This window comes from Podarcis vaucheri (assembly GCF_965113315.1).
Source record: "Podarcis vaucheri genome assembly, chromosome: 5".
Taxonomy (NCBI): domain Eukaryota; kingdom Metazoa; phylum Chordata; class Lepidosauria; order Squamata; family Lacertidae; genus Podarcis; species Podarcis vaucheri.
In genome coordinates, this window is record NC_138763.1 from 52,063,064 (window position 1) to 52,083,949 (window position 20,886).

The window sequence follows — 20,886 nt, forward strand, 5'->3', positions numbered from 1 at the left end:
TAATATTGAAAGTGACAGGGCTGTGTCTGGGCTCATTTGAGAACTGAAAATTAGGAAGGGAAAACCAACTGTTCGCTGGGATGCAGAAGCCGTAAATCTCTTACACATGATTAATTTCATTGAAGTTACCAGGTTACTCAGGCTACTGAGATGAGAGATTCTGAGAATTAAAGGCTAGTCTCCTCTATCCACTTAACTTCAATTATCTTTAGCGATGTTTAAGTCATGTATGAGAGAACACCATTAAAAAAACACACGAGTGTTAATCTTCCGGCCGTTTACTACGCTCTGATTGCTTACATGGACCACTCCACGCTAGCTGGTAGGTAGATTCTTAATGTGTTCCTGCGGGAACCTTGTCAGCATTGTCATTTCTTAAATGGAGAAGCTGGTGATAATTAGATAGTGTTGCTTACTGTGATCTCTTGATGATACAAAGCAATCAGGAAAAGGAAATTTATCAGAACTTCAAACTACATTCATCCATGCAGTGAATGCTGAAGTCGTTAACGGGATTGTTGTTGCTGTGTTTGATGATCATTTTGAATTGTTTTATATGATTTGCTCTTGGGAAATTCAACAGTCTTGGTCAGTTCAGTTCCCAGCTTGTGGGATGTTAGCAGCTAGAGTTGCTACCTTTTTATAGTCGGGCTCCTGTGCCGTTAACAGCACAACAGGCAGAAAATCAAAAGTGGAGGCTTTCCTGCAAGCTCAATATGTGCTAGCCACACTGCCGTTAAGGGCACAGAGAAACCTCCACCAGACAAAATCCAGTATTAACCCTGTTGATCAACCCTACTTGAGGCAATCTTATATCCATGATCTGAACTAATTAGGTTTGGGATATTGATGATCAATACGGAGTGCAAGGCGATGAAGCAATCCTGTTGAAATAAAGGAAATGGTTGCTCCTTTTAACTAATTGCATCTCTGCATTTGGTTTTGGATGGAATTCTGTGTCAAAGTGCAGGTTGGGATAGAGATCATAAACCTTATGGATACAAAGCTGCAGATTTTTTAAAAAAGCATTTTGTGCAGTGTATTTCATTCAAAAGATTACTAAAGAGAGAACCTGCTTTTATTAGAGGAAAATGTTGGCTTAGGTCTGGACTAAGCTAGCTTAAAGGTAAAGGGACCCCTGACTATTAGGTCCAGTCATGGCCGACTCTGGGGTTGCAGCGCTCATCTCGCTTTACTGGCCGAGGGAACCGGCGTACAGTTTCCGGGTCATGTGGCCAGCATGACTAAGCCGCTTCTGGTGAACCAGAGCAGCGCACGGAAATGCCGTTTACCTTCCTGACAGAGCAGTACCTATTTATCTACTTGCACTGGTGTGCTTTCAAACTGCTAGGTTGGCAGGAGCAGGGACCGAGCAATGGGAGCTCACCCCGTCGCGGGGATTCGAGCCGCCGACCTTCTGATCGGCAAGTCCTAGGCTCTGTGGTTTAACCCACAGCACCACCCGTGTCCCTTAGATCCCATTGAAATCAGTAGGGTAACTTAGTCATGACTTGACCAATTGATTTCAGTGGGAACTAAGTACAGCTAATCAAAGCTTGCTTCCCAAGGCACAAGTCCCACTGAAGTTAATGGTTCTTAGTTCTGAGTCAACGCACACAGTATTGTGTTGTTAGTCTAATTGCCATGAGGGACATAAAGTGTGCTGCCCATCTCTTACAATAGATTCTGTTTTCTATTTATTGCATTGTCCTGCTCTTGCTCTTAGGAGCCCTACCTGCATCAGTTATTCCTTTTTAATAGGAACATACTGTACTTAGCATTAAGTAGCATTGGATATGTGGGCCAACAATATATTATGGGCCCTGCTTTTTGGCATGGGTATGGCTTCTTTTCAGTTATAGCAGTGTATCCCTCCCGCTTCCCACCACCACCCTCATTTAATAATGGAATGTTACCATACAGGAAAAGTAGGCTTTGGGAGCTGAGTGGATTTTACTGATAGCAGTAAAGCCCCAAAATATTTGTTGGTGGTGATGCAGCAATATATCTTTAAGTGAAGTCATTAAGATTCATTTTGACAGATTTAGGGATGGCACACCAATCCACACGGTCCGGTGTTATAATACCATGATCGTTAGTTGCTTCGGATATGTGCTTCAGTGTTCAGTGTGAGCTGGCCCTCCTGACACAATGCCATGAACAGAGCTTCATGTGTACCAAAGTTTTGTCCCGGAGTTTGTCTTGTCAGGTTGGAATCACATGTTCATGATATGCACCAAAGTGTGTGTTTTTTTTGAATCTGTGATGCTCCCCGCTGCTCTTACAGATTGACCTTGGTATCTATGGATACTGCACCAGTTAAAAGCAGATGTGAGGGTGCTTTTGGCTGCCATGATATCTGTAGATCGTAATCTGAGATAAGTGAAATTACCCTGTTGCCACACATGCTTTTATTCATGGCAAGAAGCACTGTGCATATAAAACAGACTTTGATGCATAAATTAAAAATATAACTGCCTACAAAATATGTGATAGAATAAAAAAGTAGAGTGTTTGAGTTGCAAAGAGTGCTTTTGTCTCATTTCTGAGTATGTCTAATACTCGTACTAAGTAAGAGTATTAATCAGACTAAATGCTTTGAGAACAGTATAGGTAGGTAGATTGGTATATAGATAGTCAGCAAAGCTGCTGAGATGCTGAGAGAGGTGTAGGCGGTTTATGAGGTAGAACTTACCATAACAGAACTTTTCATATTACACTGATCACTGAAAAGGATTCATCTCTTGATGGCCGCATCTTCTGCTGAAGCATTGATTCAAAGATGCTGATGTGGCTGCACATGTGCTCATCTGGTTTGTGATCCCATGGCAGCATCACGCGCCACATGGGATGTGGCTTTTCAGTGGATGCAAGGGGGAGAGATCACCAGAAGCAGGAAGCTGATTGTGGGTTTGAACCTCATGTTGGGCAAAATATTCCTGCCTTGCAGGGGGTTGGACTCGATGACACTTGCGGTCCCGACCAACTCTACAATTCTAGGATTTTAAATGAAAATAACTTTACACTTCTCTAAATCAAAACCTTTTGTACTTTTTCTGTCGCAGAAAGATCCACAAACAGTTTTGTGGGCAGGGTAAATTAATTTCCTGAGATAATGTATCTGCACATGAGCAACAGTGAGAAGTGTTTCACCTTGCACACAAACTTGCTCTCTTTCCCGTGCCGACTCAATTACTTATACCAAAATGGTTTCTCTCCTACAGTCATTCCACCTGGCATAGGGTTCCTTGCTTATTTTTCTTCTTTTATGTCACTGCTCCACACTGTATAATCACACCTTCCTTAAGAGCAAATTCAGATGTGTGGGGAGGGAGCAAGGTACATCCCTCTGGTACCAACACAGGATGCGCATGTAGTCTCTTGGAAAGCACACATGCACACCAAAACTTCTCTGTATAGAGAATAGGAACATAGAGAATTGCCTTATGCCATCTAACTTCTTGTTGTCTACTTGGACTAGCGGCAACTCTCCAGTCTTTCAGGCAAAGTTTTTAATCAGCCCTACCTAAAGATACCAGGGATTGAACCTGAGGATTTCTGCATGAAAATTATGTTACAGACCTTAATCCAAGTCAGGGAGATGGTTTATAGCCTAATCTTCTACTTGATGAAAGAGCTTTCTGCATGCAGGGCTGAGTGGGGTATGGGAGTCTTTTCAAATAAGCAACTTCCCATCTCCATTCTAATAGTGACCTTTTATACATGGATTGGCTGTTAGCCAATTCTCAGCTTGTTAATGGAAATGCTGCATATTGAGCAGGGGTTGGGGGTTCCTACTGAGGCTTGAAATAGTTGAGCCTCATGTTCTCTCCAACTGGCCCAAATTCTTTGTGAATCTCTTTCTGGTCTTCTCTTTTTTAAAGCACCCTAGATGGGATGCTTAATCAGAACAATAGTCCGGACAAGGAACAAGTTTTCAATATCCATCTAGCATTACAGCTCCAACCCTGATTTCATAGCTGTGATATCAAACATTATCTGGGTGGGGGTGTAGAGCATAAAACAATAGAAAACTAATTTCCATGCAGGACCATGTTATAAATTGCATCAGAAAGTATGAAGGTCTTGCAACATTTCTTTGAAATTAGGGTGACAGTTTGCATCCTCCTCCTGATTTATTTGTCTGCAGTTAATATTTCTCCTCCTACCAGTAGCAGATCAAGATCCCCGTAGGAAACAGCCTCCAAGGTGAAGCCAGGTCAGTTGTCACTGAAATAAAAATATGCGTCTTGCTGTCTTAGTGTGATGGAGAATTGTTTAAATACTGGGGTGTTTACAATTCTGTGGAGTAGATCTAGACTCCGAGGAGGTAGAATTTAGCACTCAGATTACTAAGTAAAGAAACGTTATGGCTGTCGGTCAAACATTTTAGGCTGTTAATTGTTTTGACTAATCAGTTAACAGCATCAACTTATGGGTGCCTACTGAAAAGTAAACCTCGCTGATTTCAGGTTCGTGTGTATACAATTACACTCAGAGTTTGCAAAAACTATGAAAACAAGAGTCCAGAAGTAGGGGAAAGGCATCCTTTCTTTCTTTCCGGGTGATGCTCACGTACCACAGGAAGCTGCATCTTGCAAGTGGCCTCCATCACGTAAAATAAAGGGAGGAAAAGTTTCCTCTAAGAAGGTGGCTGCCACCCATAGATTTGTACCAACTTACTTACATTTCAGTTTAAAATGAAAAATGCTACCCTATTAATTGAGGGGACCATTTTTTTTAGCCAAACAAAACTTGAATAACCCACTGATCAAATAAAAGATGAAGAATATAATGCCACTGGTCTACTTTGGTGCCTGCATAGAACTGTTTGCGAAGTAGCAGTTTCACTGAGCAGCTGTTTGGCAAGCTATGGAGAGCAGTGGGAAATAATCATTCTGGCTTCTACCCACTGAGCAGCCAATTGGTGCTTCTCTGATTATCAGACTGGAGAATTGTACCCATGGCACCTGTTTGTGTGCACAGCTTCCGGTCCAGCAAGGAATACCCGCATGGAAATCTGCTTCTATAAACATATGGCCCCAGCCTGGCTTCAAATTGCTTTATATAATAAATACCAAATGTTTGTTTACCACATTGATATCAATTTTCCAGCATCATTGGAAAGTCCTGTATCTGATCACCTTTTATCCCGAAATCCTGGTCTGGAGGGTTGGGGGTAAGGATGGAATTTTCTGAAAATCTCAATGGCAAGTTCATCCACATGGACTTTTATTTATTTTTTTCAAATTCCCATCTCTTTCCTTCATCTCAAAAAGAAGCATAATTTTCTTTTCTTGATCTACTAAAAATATGAGGAATTCTCACATATTGCATGCATATTGCATGTGCAAATATTACATGCATTTACGGTACATTCCAGGTACCCTAAAGTAACCAGTGCAAAAGCACAGACATACAACAAAGCATATAAACATGCTTGCATAGGTATGAATATTTATAAAATTATGTGTCCTCCTTTTGGCTTCCCATAGGCATCTGGTTGGCCACTGTGAAAACAGGATGCTCAGCTATGTGGGTCATGGGCCTGATCCAGCAGGACTCTCTTTAAATTCTTAAATATAGTTCCACATAGGGCTTGACCCTTCTATATGCTTAATACACATATTTTTGCATATGGTTGGGCTTTTTTACAAAAAGAAAAAGGAACACACAAGCAGTTTGGAGATAAGCACACAATGTGAGAAGCAGTCCAATGCAGACAGGGCAGGGCAGAATTGCCTATTTCCATGTATAAACTTATTTTAAACAACATTCCCCTCCTTCCTGGTTGGGAGACCTCCAGAACAATGTAGAAGGTGACACAGGAGGCTGCAGGGGGAAGAAAGAGTTGGCAAAGGTCACCTTCTTCTACCTATGTGAACAGAAGGAGCTATTCTAGTCATAAAATGACAACTCAGGATTCAAGCCTATATAAATACTCATCATCATGATGTAACCATTGCCAGATGAAGTACAGCACTATTCTGCGATTGAGAATGGGCGAACACCCTACAATGTCACCTTGAACCCGAAACATATCTATAGCCACATCAGTGCAAGGCATACCATATGCTAACTAGGGATGTAGAAAGGACAAAGCATTTATTGACGGGAAGGCTTTGAATGATTCTTGTGCAGTTCACATGGAAGGTGCTAGCATAAGATGCTAAATTCTTACTAGGATCTGTCCTGAAAAGTTCTGACAGCACAATGGGATTTTTTTGCCCTCTTGACTTCTCCACACAGCAGATTTGGGGATGGCGGGAGGAGGGCAAGCAGTCCTGTTGCACAAGCAGATGTCATTCCAGTTGTGCATTTATTTAGTTGAATGCCACCCCTAATATCTTTGTTTTGATGATGGTAAGGTAAAGGCAAAGGGACCCCTGACCATTAGGTCCAGTCGCAGACGACTCTGGGGTTGCGGCGCTCATCTCGCTTTATTGGCCGAGGGAGCCGGCGTACAGCTTCCAGGTCATGTGGCCAGCAAGACTAAGCCGCTTCTGGCGAACCAGAGCAGTGCACGGAAACGCCGTTTACCTTCCCGCTGGAGTGGTACCTATTTGTCTACTTGTACTTTGACGTGCTTTCGAACTGCTGGAGCAGGAGCAGGGACCAAACAACGGGAGCTCACCCTGTCGTGGGAATTCAAACTGCCGACCTTCTAATCAGCAAGCCCTAGGCTCTGTGGTGTAGACCACAGCGCCACCCGTGTCCCTTGGTGATGGTACTTCAAGGCAAATGGTGCAAGGATAGTTTACTATAGGACAACAACACTACTAAAGTCAAAGCTCTAGTACTGCACTTGGACCCAGCTATGTTGCCTCTACCATGCAATCCACAAACTTCTTAAACTGGCACTATTGGAGTTAAGATGGTTTGCAGCCCTTCCCTATGCAGGTATACTCAGAATAATACATACTAATATGTATTACTAGTATTACATAGTAATAGATACTAATACATAGTATTAGCCCCTTGCTCCTGTTCTGATAAATGCTTGGGTAAGTCAGAAGAGGGGGTGACGTTTTTAACAACAGTTATTTAATAAAAGTCATACACTGTGCGATGTGTGCTGCTGATACAGTTTTCATTTAACATAGTATTAGAAAAAGCAAACATATAGATTCCAACAGACATGTGGTCTCCATGTGCACAGGAAAACAATGGGAAGAGTACTGGCGAGCGCTTTATTCTGGATTATTCTCCCAGTACAGTGTGTTCTTAAGGATCGAAAGAGCATGCAAAGGGAAGAGTTACAGGGCAACTGAAATATTGCAAGGCAGCGACTCCAAACATCCATGATGGATATTTATTTGAAGCAAACCAGACGTGGATTAAGAATGGGAGCTGTAGTCAAAAGATCACAAATATCACACACACTTGTGCTGAGCAGTTTGGGTAACCAAAGGAGCAAAGGAACAAAGAAATAAATCACAGTCTATGATCGCAGCAGCACAGACATGTTGACCTTAATAGGTCATCCCGTCCATTCTCCTCCAAAGTAATACCCAAAGGATCTTTAATAGATATTTATCAAATCTTTTTTGAAAAAATGTCAGATATTCAAGATTCACTGTGTACTATGAGTTTATTCTACTATTCGGCTATGTTTAGTGTTAGAAATCACCTCCCGATGCTCAGACTATTCCCCCGCCCTCCTGTTTAAACTCATTATCTCTTGGCGTACTCTCATTGGTTGTCCTATTTATAGCAGTCTTGGGATCTATTCAAGCACTGTTATTATGTGCTCTCCCTTTTGGGTGAGAACAATGTCCAGTTCCTTCAAACCTTCCTCACAAGATCCCAGGGGCGCCGACTTATAAAAAATATTGGGGGAGCCCGCGAAAGCTCATGAATAATAAATAAGCTCATGAATATGCAGATAAAGTGGCGCCGCCTCCTCGTGAGCGAATAGGGGAGAGCGTGCTGCGCCTATTAATCAGCTCCGAAGGAAATTGGGTGGAGCTTTTGCTCGGGAGGGAGGGCAGGAGGCATGCAGCCCGACCCTGTGCATTTTGGGCTGGGGGAGGGGCGGCGGTGGCGCTCTGCTGGAGGGGCGCCCGAGATTATTGGGGGGGCAGAGCCCCCCCAAACGAATTTTTGAGGGGGCTCGGGCCCCCTCAGGCCCCATGGAGTCGGCGCCTATGCAAGATCCTATATTTCAAACATTTAAAATGGGTCAGCAACCTTTTTTAACCATGGGCCGGTCCACCGTCCCTCAGACCACGTGGTGGGCCGGACTATATTGGGGGGGGGATGAACGAATACCTATGCCCCACAAATAACCCAGAGATGCATTTTAAATAAAAGCACACATTCTACTTATGTAAAAACACCAGGCAGGCCCCACAAATAACCCAGAGATGCATTTCAAATAAAAGGACACATTCTTCTCATTTAAAAACATGCCCGCGGGCCGGATTAAGAAGGCAATTGGGCCATATCTGGCCCCTGGGCCTTAGGTTTCCTACCCCTGATTTAAAATCTGTTTACATTTATGAGACATGCCCTGCTTGAAGTTTATGAACTGTTGCATACTGGAAGGATATCATCTAATGCATTGATTTAACTGGTGGACAGAGACTCATAAAAAGGTTGCCATCTGATCTAGTTGCCCCACCACCCTTTTCTCTTGTTTCATATGTTTGGTGCATGGGGGGGGGATGCAGTGCCCCCCACCCAGCACGGCTAGCATTCAAGGATTATGAGAGTTGTTCAGTAATCCAATAACACGTGGAGGATACCAACATTACTTACTCCTGGATTAGGGCTTGTTTTTTAAGGCCTTAAACTTATGACAGTTACTGTTCTAGTCCAAATCACTGCATTGATGCAAGATTTATCACAGGAAAATATTCTTCTCACAGATAATCCATGCACACAATAAATTAAGGTATCTAAAGTTAGGATTTTGATGTCATAATATTGGCTTGAATTTCAGTAGCCACTAGAAGTCAGTCCATGCAGTTGTTCTCCAGTGACGTGATCTAGTTAGGTACTTCCATAGAGCTTATTTATAGAAGCATTCATTAGTTATTAGTGGAATGGATTTTCATAACAGTGGAATGGATTGTCATAACAGAGGTAGCTATTGACTATTTCCATTTTACAGAAGGACAAAACCAAGTCATGGGTTAAGTTAATTAACTTACTCAAAGCCACATGAGAAATATAAAGCATTCTAAGGAATGAAATATAATTCTCACATGTCAACTATACCATTCAGAATGATAATTTCTGGAGTTTTAGACACGCTAATTCACTTCTGTTTAGATAAGAAGCTTTGAAAATATCGAATTGCTTTGCTCCAGATGGTAGCATAGAGAGGCTTGTTTCCAGAGCATGCCAGGACCAGAGACCTCTGAGATGAATGGAAAATGCACCCCTATGTGGGCCGCCATTCATAAACTGTGCGGGGGCAGTACCTGCAAAAGTCATCAGTGAGTGGTAACTTCAACTAGCCAAGCCACACACATAGATCTGAAAATGCTGCCAACCTGGTCTTTGTGTTGTCCAGGACATGCAATCCAGTCAACCGTTCGTTTCCAGCAGCATGTGCTATTTTTGTTGCTAGCTCTCTCCTTCATCGGGAACAGCAGTGTTTTAAGATTCAAAGGCCAAATTCTTTATATTCTCTCTCTCTCTCTCTGCCTAATTAGAAGCTCAGTTTTTATTAATAACTTCTAAGGAGCTAGTGTGCAATGTGGCTTTGTTCTGCACCCTTTCCTAATTTATTGTAATTTCCTATCTGGTTGAATGTGTTGACTTCCTCTCTCTCTCTAGTAATATATCAAATTGCATGGATAGGAGCCCTGATCTAGCTACACAGACACAAACAAATCCTTTGCTGAGTTTTTATTGCACAATCTTGATGGAGGCTTAATTTGGCTCTAATATTTCACCAGATCCTCCAAATGGCACTAAATAAGCACACTTTTATCAGCACAGATTTGCAAATACAATGTGAAAGGAATTTGTTTCTAATTTCAACAATTACCCTCTTATTTGTTTCTTGAATCTCAAAGACTCACCCACCCTTTACCACTCATTGTTCATGTGTAAAAATCTTTAAATTTAAGCAGGTTAAAAGACATCCCACCATTGTCTTCTCATGGAGAAGGTGCTACCTTTGCCAGATCAGTGCCTGAATGACTGTAGATGACTTGGTCATATCTTGGTCATCTCTAAGAGGTTCAGGGCACTGCTGTGGTTCAGTTCAAAATCATTAAAAAGGTGAGCTGGGATGAAACTGTTAAAATAACTTGGCGTCTTGTTTGTTGGCCTGTGGTAGGTGATGGGTTGGGATGTAATTGTCGTTTGACTAGCAGCCAGCTTTGTACTAATCAGAAAGGAGAAGACATGTTCTGCTGGAAGGATTAGGCAGCTAAAAATAGTTCTGCCATAGCCACATCAGCAAGTGAAATGATATGAAATTCATTCACGCAGTCCCACCACACACACATAGAATTATTTCAGTTTCACTCTGAAAAAGCCATAGGTTAGTGAATGCCTCTCTTTGAGTGTGTCAAAAAAATATAGTAATGTGATCTGCCCAAATGGTGTTAAGCACTTTCTCCCAATAGAATGACTGTTAGCATGCCTCACTGCTTTGCATTCAGAAGCTGCCAAATCTTAAAGGGCTAAGGAGGAAGTAAGCACACTTGCCTTTGTGTAAATAATCATGTGGCTCTTTTAAGACCTAACGGCAGGATTGTTATGATTGCCTTACACAAGAAATCAATATGGTTTTGTTAAAACAGATGACCTCTGCCTATCCCTCCAAAAGAAACAGCCACAGTAACAGCAGCAGAGTCGGTTACCTAATTCAATAACCCCTTGGTGCCCAACAAAGCCACAGAGATTGAACTGAAAAGGAGAAAGAGAAAGAGCACGACTTTGATCACAGCAACTGCCAAAGCTGGAGGATATCCCTCCAAGCGAACAAAGAGCAACATCAGAAGAACTACAAATGACCTGTTTATCAGCCTGGAGATGAGACTGCCCTCCGCCTAACTGGTCTTCCAATCTATGAAATGTCACTAAGGGCTGAAACAGATGTTATGTGGGATCTTTCTCACTCTTTGTGTGTGTGTCTGCTTCTGTTCATAGAAGCAGCAGTCCTGCAAGCCTCTGTTTGTGATTGGAACAGTGGTGCTGGCGAAAAGGTGCTAACCTTTCCCCATTTTACAATTTTCTGCTTCTAAATCTATTAGACCCCCTGAAGCTGCTAAAATGCAGAGCCAATACAGGTTACCTGCATTCCCCCCTCCTGCGCCCCCACAATGGTGGGGATTCTAGAAAACAGCAAAGAGGGGAGTGGATTTTTCCCACCTTCCCTAGTGTCACTGCTCTAATCACCCCCTCCATTTTCCCTGGTTGTATTTAAGAGTATTTAAGGTGGTGTGGTGGTTGTTATTGTTGTTATTGTCGTTGTTAGGCTTCTTAGAGAGATTCAGTCATAGAATCAGCTCTGTCACGTCTGTTTTGGCAAACTTTATCACCCATAAATGCCCAGAAAATGTTTTGTTACTGGGTGATAGATAAATACTGAAAGTAAATAAATTTCTACAATAAAATTCTATGAACAGATCAAAGAAGAGAGTATTTAGGAAGCACATCAGTGTGTGTTGGGAGGAGGGGGTGAATAAACTGGATCTGCTTTTGAAAAGGTATGTCTCCCATCAGTACTGTGCTTGTCTACACTGGACACACTAGTATTACAATTGCATTTGAAGTGAAATAGCTCGTGGCATGCTGCATCTCTAAAAAGAACATTGGGGAAACACTGGAATGCAACAGTTTGTCAGCACAGTCATCTGGATTCTCCATAATCACAAACCCCTGAACCAATGATGTTCATTCCAGATGGGTGGTGCTGTGGCATAAAGCACTGGAGCCTCTTGGGCTTGCCAATCAAAAGGTCGGCAAGTCCACATGATGGGATAAGCTCCTGTTGCTTTGTCCCAGCTCCTGCCAACCCAGCAGTTTGAAAGCATACCAGTGCAAGTAGATAAACAGGTACTGCTGCAGCGGTAAGGTAAATGGAAATGGCTTCTTTCAAGACTTATTATTCCATGAAAAAGTTCAGGTGACCACCAACTGATTTAGCAAAACCAAAAGAGTGTAGTACTTTACGAATTTTATAAAGAACCATATCTTTATTGTGAAATGATCAAGGCTAGTCAACAAGTTTACTATTCTCACTCTTGATTTGATTCTCTAGAAACCAGTTTACCTAAGGACTACTTCACACACATTCCCCCCCAACATAGCTATAACTCCATGAAAAATACACACCCCATCATTTGCAAAGTGTGCTGCAACTGTTTATTTTAGCACGAGGACTTAGATTGTGCAAATCAGTTTCCTGACCTAGGTACTTCTTGCAAAATAAACATTTGCATCCCACTTCACAAATGTCAGGGTCCTGCTACTTTACTCCCTCCATGGAGACGATTGTCATGTTTTTACCCACACAAACTTCAACAGTTGTATGTGAAGCTACCCTACAAGTTCTCTCATAGTGCTCTCTGGGCTAAGAACCTCAGCAGCATGTGGAAATGACCATTACTTCTTATTAATGCGCATCTCTGCTGAATTTGAAAATGCAGCTTCCTTTAACAACTTATTTCAGTCTTTAAATGAGCTCACACAGTCCTCACAACCTCAACACTTCACCCACACTAGCTCTCATATGTAGTGTGTAGCACAGAATATGCAATCTACTGTTAAAAGTGAGCTATAAATAAGGACTTGAATTCCCAGAGCAGGCTAGAAGTCATCATCCCCATGAACCCCAAATGATCTTCCCAGAGCATCCAACAGCAGAATAGGTGGGGGTCATTATCCTGGACACAAGAAAAATGCATTATTTTTCCCACATGAATAAATATGTAGCTGCAGTTGTGTGTTAGGCATAACAAGATATCCCAGTTGCATCTTTGGGTACCCAAGTCTAAAAGAGAGGGTTAGATGGACTTCTGGCATGGACTGTCTAGCATGGTTTTATCTATATTGACTGACACAAGCTCTTCAGGGTTTCAGACATGGGTCTCTCCTAGCCCTACTGAAGATTTTTGGTATTGGATCTGAGACCTTCTGCATGCAAAGCAGATCTTCTGCCATTGAGCCCCCTCCTGCGTTTTAATCCCAGTTCTTCTGCTTTCTGCTTCTGATGCAGCCAAATTCCAGGATTCACCAGGATTACAGGATTAATGGATCCTGTGATCAGTTTGACAGCTGCTATAATATCTGGAAGTCATTTCAGAATTGAGTGGCTGCAGAGCATCTGCCTAACAATCAGAACCATCACATTGTCCACCCCGCCTCCCAATTCTCCCTTTGCTTTTGAACATCTTTACGTGTCAATCCTTCTCCCACTATGATTATTCAACCAGGCTAACCAAAATTATAAAAAGGATGTTGCTTAGTTTTAACAATATGATCTGGGTCACATGAATAAGAACAACTAAAAACCTAGAAAAAAATCCCAATAATTAAAAAACAATTAAACATTTATAGAATTAAAACTATATCTATCTATAAAACACATAGACAATCACAACAAAAACAGCACAGCACCAGCCCCCTCAATAAAAGCAGTCAGCTTCCGAAAGCCTGTTGGATCAAACCTGTTGGACCTGCCAGCAGAAGGATAACAAGGTGGGAGCCAGTCTAACTTCTCTATGGAGGGAGTTCCAAAATCTAGGAGCAGCCATTGAGAAGGCCCTGTCCTTCATCCCTACCAAGTGTGCCTGTGACGGTGGCAGGACAGAGATAAGGACCTCCCCAAAACATCTTAAAACCTGGGCAGATTCATAAGAAAAAATATGGTCTTTGAGATAGCCTAGACCGAAGCCACATGGGGCTTTATAGGTCATAACCAGCACTTTGAATTGTGCCCATGAACAGACCAGCAGTCAGTGGAGCTGTTCTAGTAAAAGATTTATTTTATCCCTATAACCAGCCCTGGTCAGCAATCAGGTTGCAGCTTTTTGAGCCAGTTGAAGTTTCTGAGTACTTTTCAAAGGCAGTCCACCATAGAGCATGTTACAATGATCCAAATGTGATGTAACTGAGGTGTGTGCCACTGTGGCCAAATCAGTTACATCCACTTAGTATCTCTCTTCAGATAAAAGCCACTTCATGCCCCCTTTCCAAATCACTGTGTAGCTATGCCTTGAAGAGTAGGTTCACTTCAATTCTTCTGGGAATTTGGGCGAATTGCTCAAAGGCATTCAAAAAGACACGTTCTGTGATTTCTGATTAATTAATCTCTAATGAATGTACTCTCATTCCTTTGTTACAATCTCTAATACGGATAAGAACCACTACTTCAGACATTAGGCTCTGTCACTGAGATCAGTCAACACAGATTACCGTAGTTAACTCAGAGTACTTCAGGCATCCTTTTGTTCATATAATATAATCATTTTGCCTTTCAGTTTTCATTTCATAATTGCATTTCTAGTTGGCCATATCCTACCACTCATACCCTGAATGCTATATAGGTTTGAAGAGTTGTCTCCTGTCATTTTATTTTCCACAGAATATTGCCTTTAGACTAGAATACATGACCAAGATTCTAATCTAATCAAAAGTCATTCAGATTTGGGTGTTGAGTATTTGAACATGTTAATTCATGCATTTTTTAAATTGCTAATTGTATGGCAATGGAGCTAAGCTTTTTTTAAAAAAAATGAAATAGGAGAGGTCAAATCAACTGAAAAACAGGCAGGTGTTATTGCAAGATTTGTGTATTTCTGCATAGTAGAACAAAGCCCTGCCTGCTATTAACACTCACAACTGAGGAATGTGGAGATAATAAGCTTGAGCAATTTCAGTGTCACAGAGTTGTGTCAGCTAGGGACACACAGAGAAAGGATGTCTAGAGTTGGGGAGTGTGTTTAAGTACAGTAAGTATATTATGCAATAAACAGAGACAGACAGACAGACAAGCAAGCAGACAGTTTCTACCACAATCTAAAAGAGTCATTACAATCAGCCAGGGAACTGGGAACTAATGCAGCAAAGAGTTAGTAAACAGTCTTTAGTAAGCAATTCTTAGAGATGGGATTGGATGGAGAAAGTTGGAATGGGAAGGCATTTTAGTGATAATCTGTTTGGGACATGCATTATGAAAGATCCCCAGCCCACAGCCAGATTCTCTAAGGAAGCAACAATGCAGAAACTCAAAGAAGAATGGGGAAACTCAGCCATTGCAAGCCAGTGCAAAAATCAATACACAGAGTGAAAGATAGAGTCCATAGGCTGAAGGTTAATATCACAACTAGCTTCATGAATATGCACATGGCTATGCCTATAAACCAACAAATTATGTTATAGCAACAGCCAGGTATGAACCTACTATTCAAAACAATGAGTGTGTAAGAGGGCAAATTGGCAATGTGAAAGAATGCTTGAAGTGTACAAAGCAGAGAAGAATAAGCAAGAGGTGTAGCATATCAGAATTCAGCAGAGAATTGCCAATATCTTGGAAAGGGCCTCTGATGCCTTCATTTGCCAGCAACAGCTATGTTAAATGGTTGACAGGTTGACTTTTCTCGCCGTGGGGTTGCAGCTGAAAGTGGCAATGGTACTCCTTGGCATCATGTGAAGGATAAGCTCCTAAACTGTCTTCCTATTCTTTTAGAGAAAGAGGCATGAGCCCATATAAAACAAGTAATCTAAGCATTCCAACTCAAAATTGGAAGGGCTACTAGCCACCAGGACTTATTTATTTACTTATATAAAATATTCCTGTCCCACCTTTCTTTGCACAGTCTAAGGCAGCTAATACGAGAATCAAAAGCATACAGTGAAAACCAGCAAACAAAACGAAAGCCCACAGGAAACCTGAGCACCAAATTCTGCATCCACTGAAGTTTCCAAACCATCTTCAGAGGCAGCTCCATGTATAACGTGTTTCAGTAATCTAAGCTAGAGGTTATCAGACAGGGGCACAGCTGGGTCACCAACTGAAGCTGATTAAAGGCACTTCATGGAACTCAGGCCATCTGAACCTCAAGCGACAGCAAGGGAACCAGAAGGACCCCCAAGCTATATACCCACTCCTTCAGAGAGAGTGTAACCCAATCAAGAGCAGATAATACCCTCCACCCCATATGTCTACCCTTTTCCAGCCTGTAACAGCTTCCAAACATTGACAAAAGCAATGTGCTGCCACTCCTGGCTTCAGTGTAAATTGGATCAGGGTGGGGAGGCATTCCTCTGCTTATGAAAGCATCCAGGTATAAATAAGTTGACAGAATTCACTTCTGCGCTTGGATCAGATGCAAATTAAAATGTTGGGTTTGATCCACAGTTTATTTAGTTATGCTTAGCACAGATCCTGTTCAATGGGACTTGAATTGGTCAAGGATCTGCTCTAAGCACAGTTAAGTCTGAATACAACTGGCTGTATTTTGGTGGCCCCAGTCACGTATGCCTACTGTCAGAAGCAACCAGAGTCTGTCAAGTATGTTGCAATCATGGACCAGGCAATGGAACTGTACAAGCAGCTGCCCTTTGTTTAGGCAGTTCCCCATTTATCTAGGGATGTCCGTGCATAAACCTGTTTGCTAGATCAGACCATGATTTAAAAAAAAAAATACTTGAAAATAATTGTGGATTTTTCTGTTGTGTTCTGTGTAATATTGTGGAAGTTTAAACGTAATGAAAAGGAAATTAATTTACTTTCCCCTCCTTGTTTTCGCTTATGCTACACTGCAAACTGAATTTCCTCTGCAAGCTATGATATCTGAAAATCTGAATACACGATTCATTTTCAAAGCACAGACTGTCATAGGTCGGGCTATTCCTTTGTCTTCATGTTAGGAGGCGCCTCATAAATTAAAGGTTTGATACTGTCACATTCATGTCATTAACACTCATCGTCGATAATCTTTCGGGTGACTTCTGCAGAATGCCTGGCTCCTTAGATAAAACCTCTGGAAGGAGAACAATGATGCTCTGAACTTATTATGACCTCTTTCCTTCAGTTTTGAGGTTTTATGTGGAAGGAGGAAGGCAACCATTATCTCTTAATGTACTGGCTCATTTTGAGATGCCATTTTTCTTCCTAAATTTCAGACTTTTGCCATTTTTATTCACATAAAACAAGGCTTTGAAAAGACTCTCTGAAGAAAGAAAGGCATGCTTTTCTCTCTCTCCAGCAAAAGAAGCAATTTGATCAGACAGCAAAATTCAATACTTTATTAGGGCGCAGTACTACAGTCAGCAGAAGGTTGGCTGAGGAGCCATAGAAAATTGTGGTACAATGCCACTCTGCTGCATGCACGCCACTGTGGCCTACCTCCCAGTATGCCTGACGAAAGAACCACCAGTGAAGATGGCCCATTGGCATGTGGTGGTTGTGATAATGAAGTGTGGCACTCCAGGGGCAGCTTTTTTTGGGGGGGGAATCTTACCCTAACCTAGGGAGGAAACTGTCAGTTTAGGTTTCTCTGTGTTTCTCCTTTTTCCAATCTTAAATTCAGTTCTCCACATTTTTGCAGTGAAGTGCAATAAAAAAAAAAGCCTTATGAAAATTCACCTCAATGTTAGAGAACATATTTCCTAATATACACATTTCAGCTCATTTTATTTCTTCCTGTTGGTCTTGGCTAAGGTGATGTGTGATGAATGCCACTTGAATAGCCACTTTTAATGTCTCCAGTGTCCCTATTACTGTAAGGATTTAAGTTACTGATTTTCCATTCGTTTCTTTTCCTAATAAAAAAAGTGTCATTTTGCTATTCAAAACTGAAAACAGAATATAAGACAGTGGTACCTCGGGTTACGTACTCTTCAGGTTACATACGCTTCAGGTTACAGACTCCGCTAACCCAGAAATAGTGCTTCAGGTTAAGAATTTTGCTTCAGGATGAGAACAGAAATTGTGCTCCGGTGGCATGGCAGCAGCAGGAGGCCCCATTAGCTAAAGTGGTGCTTCAGGTTAAGAACAGTTTCAGGTTAAGTACGGCCCTCCGGAACGAATTAAGTACTTAACCCAAGGTACCACTGTAGAAGGAAATTTAAGTAAAGGAATCTCTCACCACTACCACCTCATTGCAAAAAGGGAAAGTGACATTGCACGCTCAAGACCAAGGAGCAACTAACATGCTGCTCATTGCTAATTATATAACTCTGATTTAAAAAGTAGAGGAAAAAATAACCAGCGACTTTTTCTGAACCAGTTTAAGATTCAAAATTTGTAGATGTATGGAGAGCAGAACAATTGTACATTTTTGGGGCTGCATGACAGAATGAGGCAGGAAGGTGACTGTGGGTGTTGCGGTCCCCATGAGCTGATCTCCTTCTGGTGCCTTTCATGCAATGTGAGGGTATTGTCAGGATTGGAAGGTAGCAATCGAGTTTCCAGGGACACTGTTTCTGCTGCTGCCTTAGTTCTTGCTTCTGCACCTATATCTCTGCTTTCAGCTTTTGTGGTGGGAACACACAAGATCACAACAGCATGTGGCATAGCAGGGCAATAGTTCAGTAGGAGAACCCATGTTTTGCATACAGAAGGTCTCCTCCTAGGCTCAGGTCCTGCCATCTCCAGGTACGACGGAGAAAGGTCCCTGTCTAACACTCTGTAGAGCTGAGACCCGCCTTTCTGCAGAGCACAAAGTAACATGGACCAAAGGTCTGACTTGGCACAAAGCAGCTGCCTTTGTTCTGCAAAGGACAGAAAATAAATGGTGGTTTGTTTACCCGCACACAAATGTCTATTTAACTTCTCCACATCGCACAAAGGTGTATTAAATGAGTAATTAACTTCTGTCCTGATCCTGTTCACAAAACCTAAATGAAATTTCAAAAGTTCACACAACCTTTGCTGTCATGTGTTGATGGTATTTTCTTTAGCATTTTCTACAAAAGTAGCAAAATATGATTATTAACTTGTACCACGCAGGATCTCTATTCAATTGTTACTTAATAAGATACTTTTTATGTAAAAAGAAGGCTTGCTACTTTATCCCCAAATGAAACAAAGCACCCAAGTAAACTGAAATACATATTTTAAGGCATTTTGTATTTTAAATGTATATATATTTGTAAGTGTGTACGTATGTATGTATGTATGTATGTATGAATGAATGAATGAATAAATGAATGAATGGAACTTCCGGTTCGGCGCCAGCGCTAATGGCTGCTCCCTCTCCGAGCTCCGGAGAGAGGACGGCTCTGCGAGTTCGGGTCTGACCCGCTACGGCAAGCGGGGGACCCCTAAAATCACAGGAACGGAGCCTGTGAACAAGGAGATTCGGTGGGCACCTGAAGCGCCCCCCTTTACCGCAGAAAGAGCCTTTTTAAAGGCTCCGGAACGACAACGGGGAGCACGGTGCTGAGAATCGCTACCCAGCCCGCAGGGTGAAGCCGCGTCGCCATTAGTGGAGAGCGCCGATTCCCTTCCTGAACAATTTGGACAAAAAAGACCCGTGAGTAAGATTGAACCTCTATTCGTGCCAAAACTATCTGAAATTAGGCTGAAAACGGGAAAGGCGAAAATTAAGGAAGTCTGCCTTCCCCCGACTGCATGACAATTAAAGCAACGAAAGTTACTGAGCTGCATCCGTATGGGATATTGTTTTTAACTGCTTCAATCCGACATTTGGACTTTGACTATCCCCTCTAGCTTGCAGGGCAGAGGGGAGGAATAAGTGACTCTATAAGCTGCATGACCAACTGAAAGGAAAGGGAACTCTCTGCAGCCTTCAACCTGGCACAAACTGCTATTAGAACAAAGGAACACTGAACTGACTTTAGACTCTTGTGAAAGTAACAAAGTGGAAGTCTCATTGCTTATTTGATACAAAGTTTTGGGACTTTGTGGATACAATATATCAGGGAAGGCTGGGACTTTATTTAATGAGAAAGTGTTGCAATATACATATAGAAGCCTCCTGATAAATTTGTTTTTTAAATACTCCTTGCCTTTGTTTACGGACATTTTGATTTGCTCCCTCTAGAGGGTAAATTAAAAGTTGCTACGCTTTGGGACAGTGGAATTTTCCTTTAGGAGAAGGCTCTCGTGGGAAACGACCTTGAGATATGAGTGGCCCAGCAGATGAGATAAGCACGAGAGTCAAGACAAGGCAATATCAACAACAGCTACAGCAACACAAGAAAAGAGGCTCGATCTCAGGCATAACCCCTACAGTGACAACAGGACAAGAAAAAGGTACAGCAGTCTCCATGGATGCAGTGTCGCAAGCCCTTCTTAAGATAAACCAGTCTCTGGAGAACCTAACAAAGCAGACGGCTGAAAATACCAAGAAATTGACAGAGAATTCACAGAAATTGACAGATTTAACAACAAGACTTGACCTGAATACAGAATCTATAAACAGGCTTACACAAGAAAATTCTGCCACACGTCAAATTGCAGAGGAAGCCAGAACTATTGCTGGAGAGACCCAGGAAAAATTAGAACCGATTGCCAGGAAGGTCTATGACCACGACACAACTCTGGCATTGTGGGAACTACAAAGAAAAGAAAGGAATTTGAAATTACGATCAATTCCAGAGGACGAAGGAGACAATCTTACGGACTTTTTAACGAAAGAGTTTGCTGATTTCTGGGAAGACCTAGAGGAAGACGAATTTAAAATCACAACAGCATTTTGACTGGGCAGAAGACAGAACAGAAAGGCGCCGAGAGACTGTCTGATTACCTTGAGATCGAAGGAGGAAAGAGAAAATTCTAAGACTGCACTTTGAAAAGGCCTTACAAATTGGGAACTCTCCGATACAGATCTTTAAAGATATTCCTAAACATATTTTGGACTTGAGAGCTTCTTATAAGGATTTGGTCTACCTGTTGAAGAAGAACACCATTCTTTTCAGGTGGGAATTTCCACAGGGACTGTCTTTTGA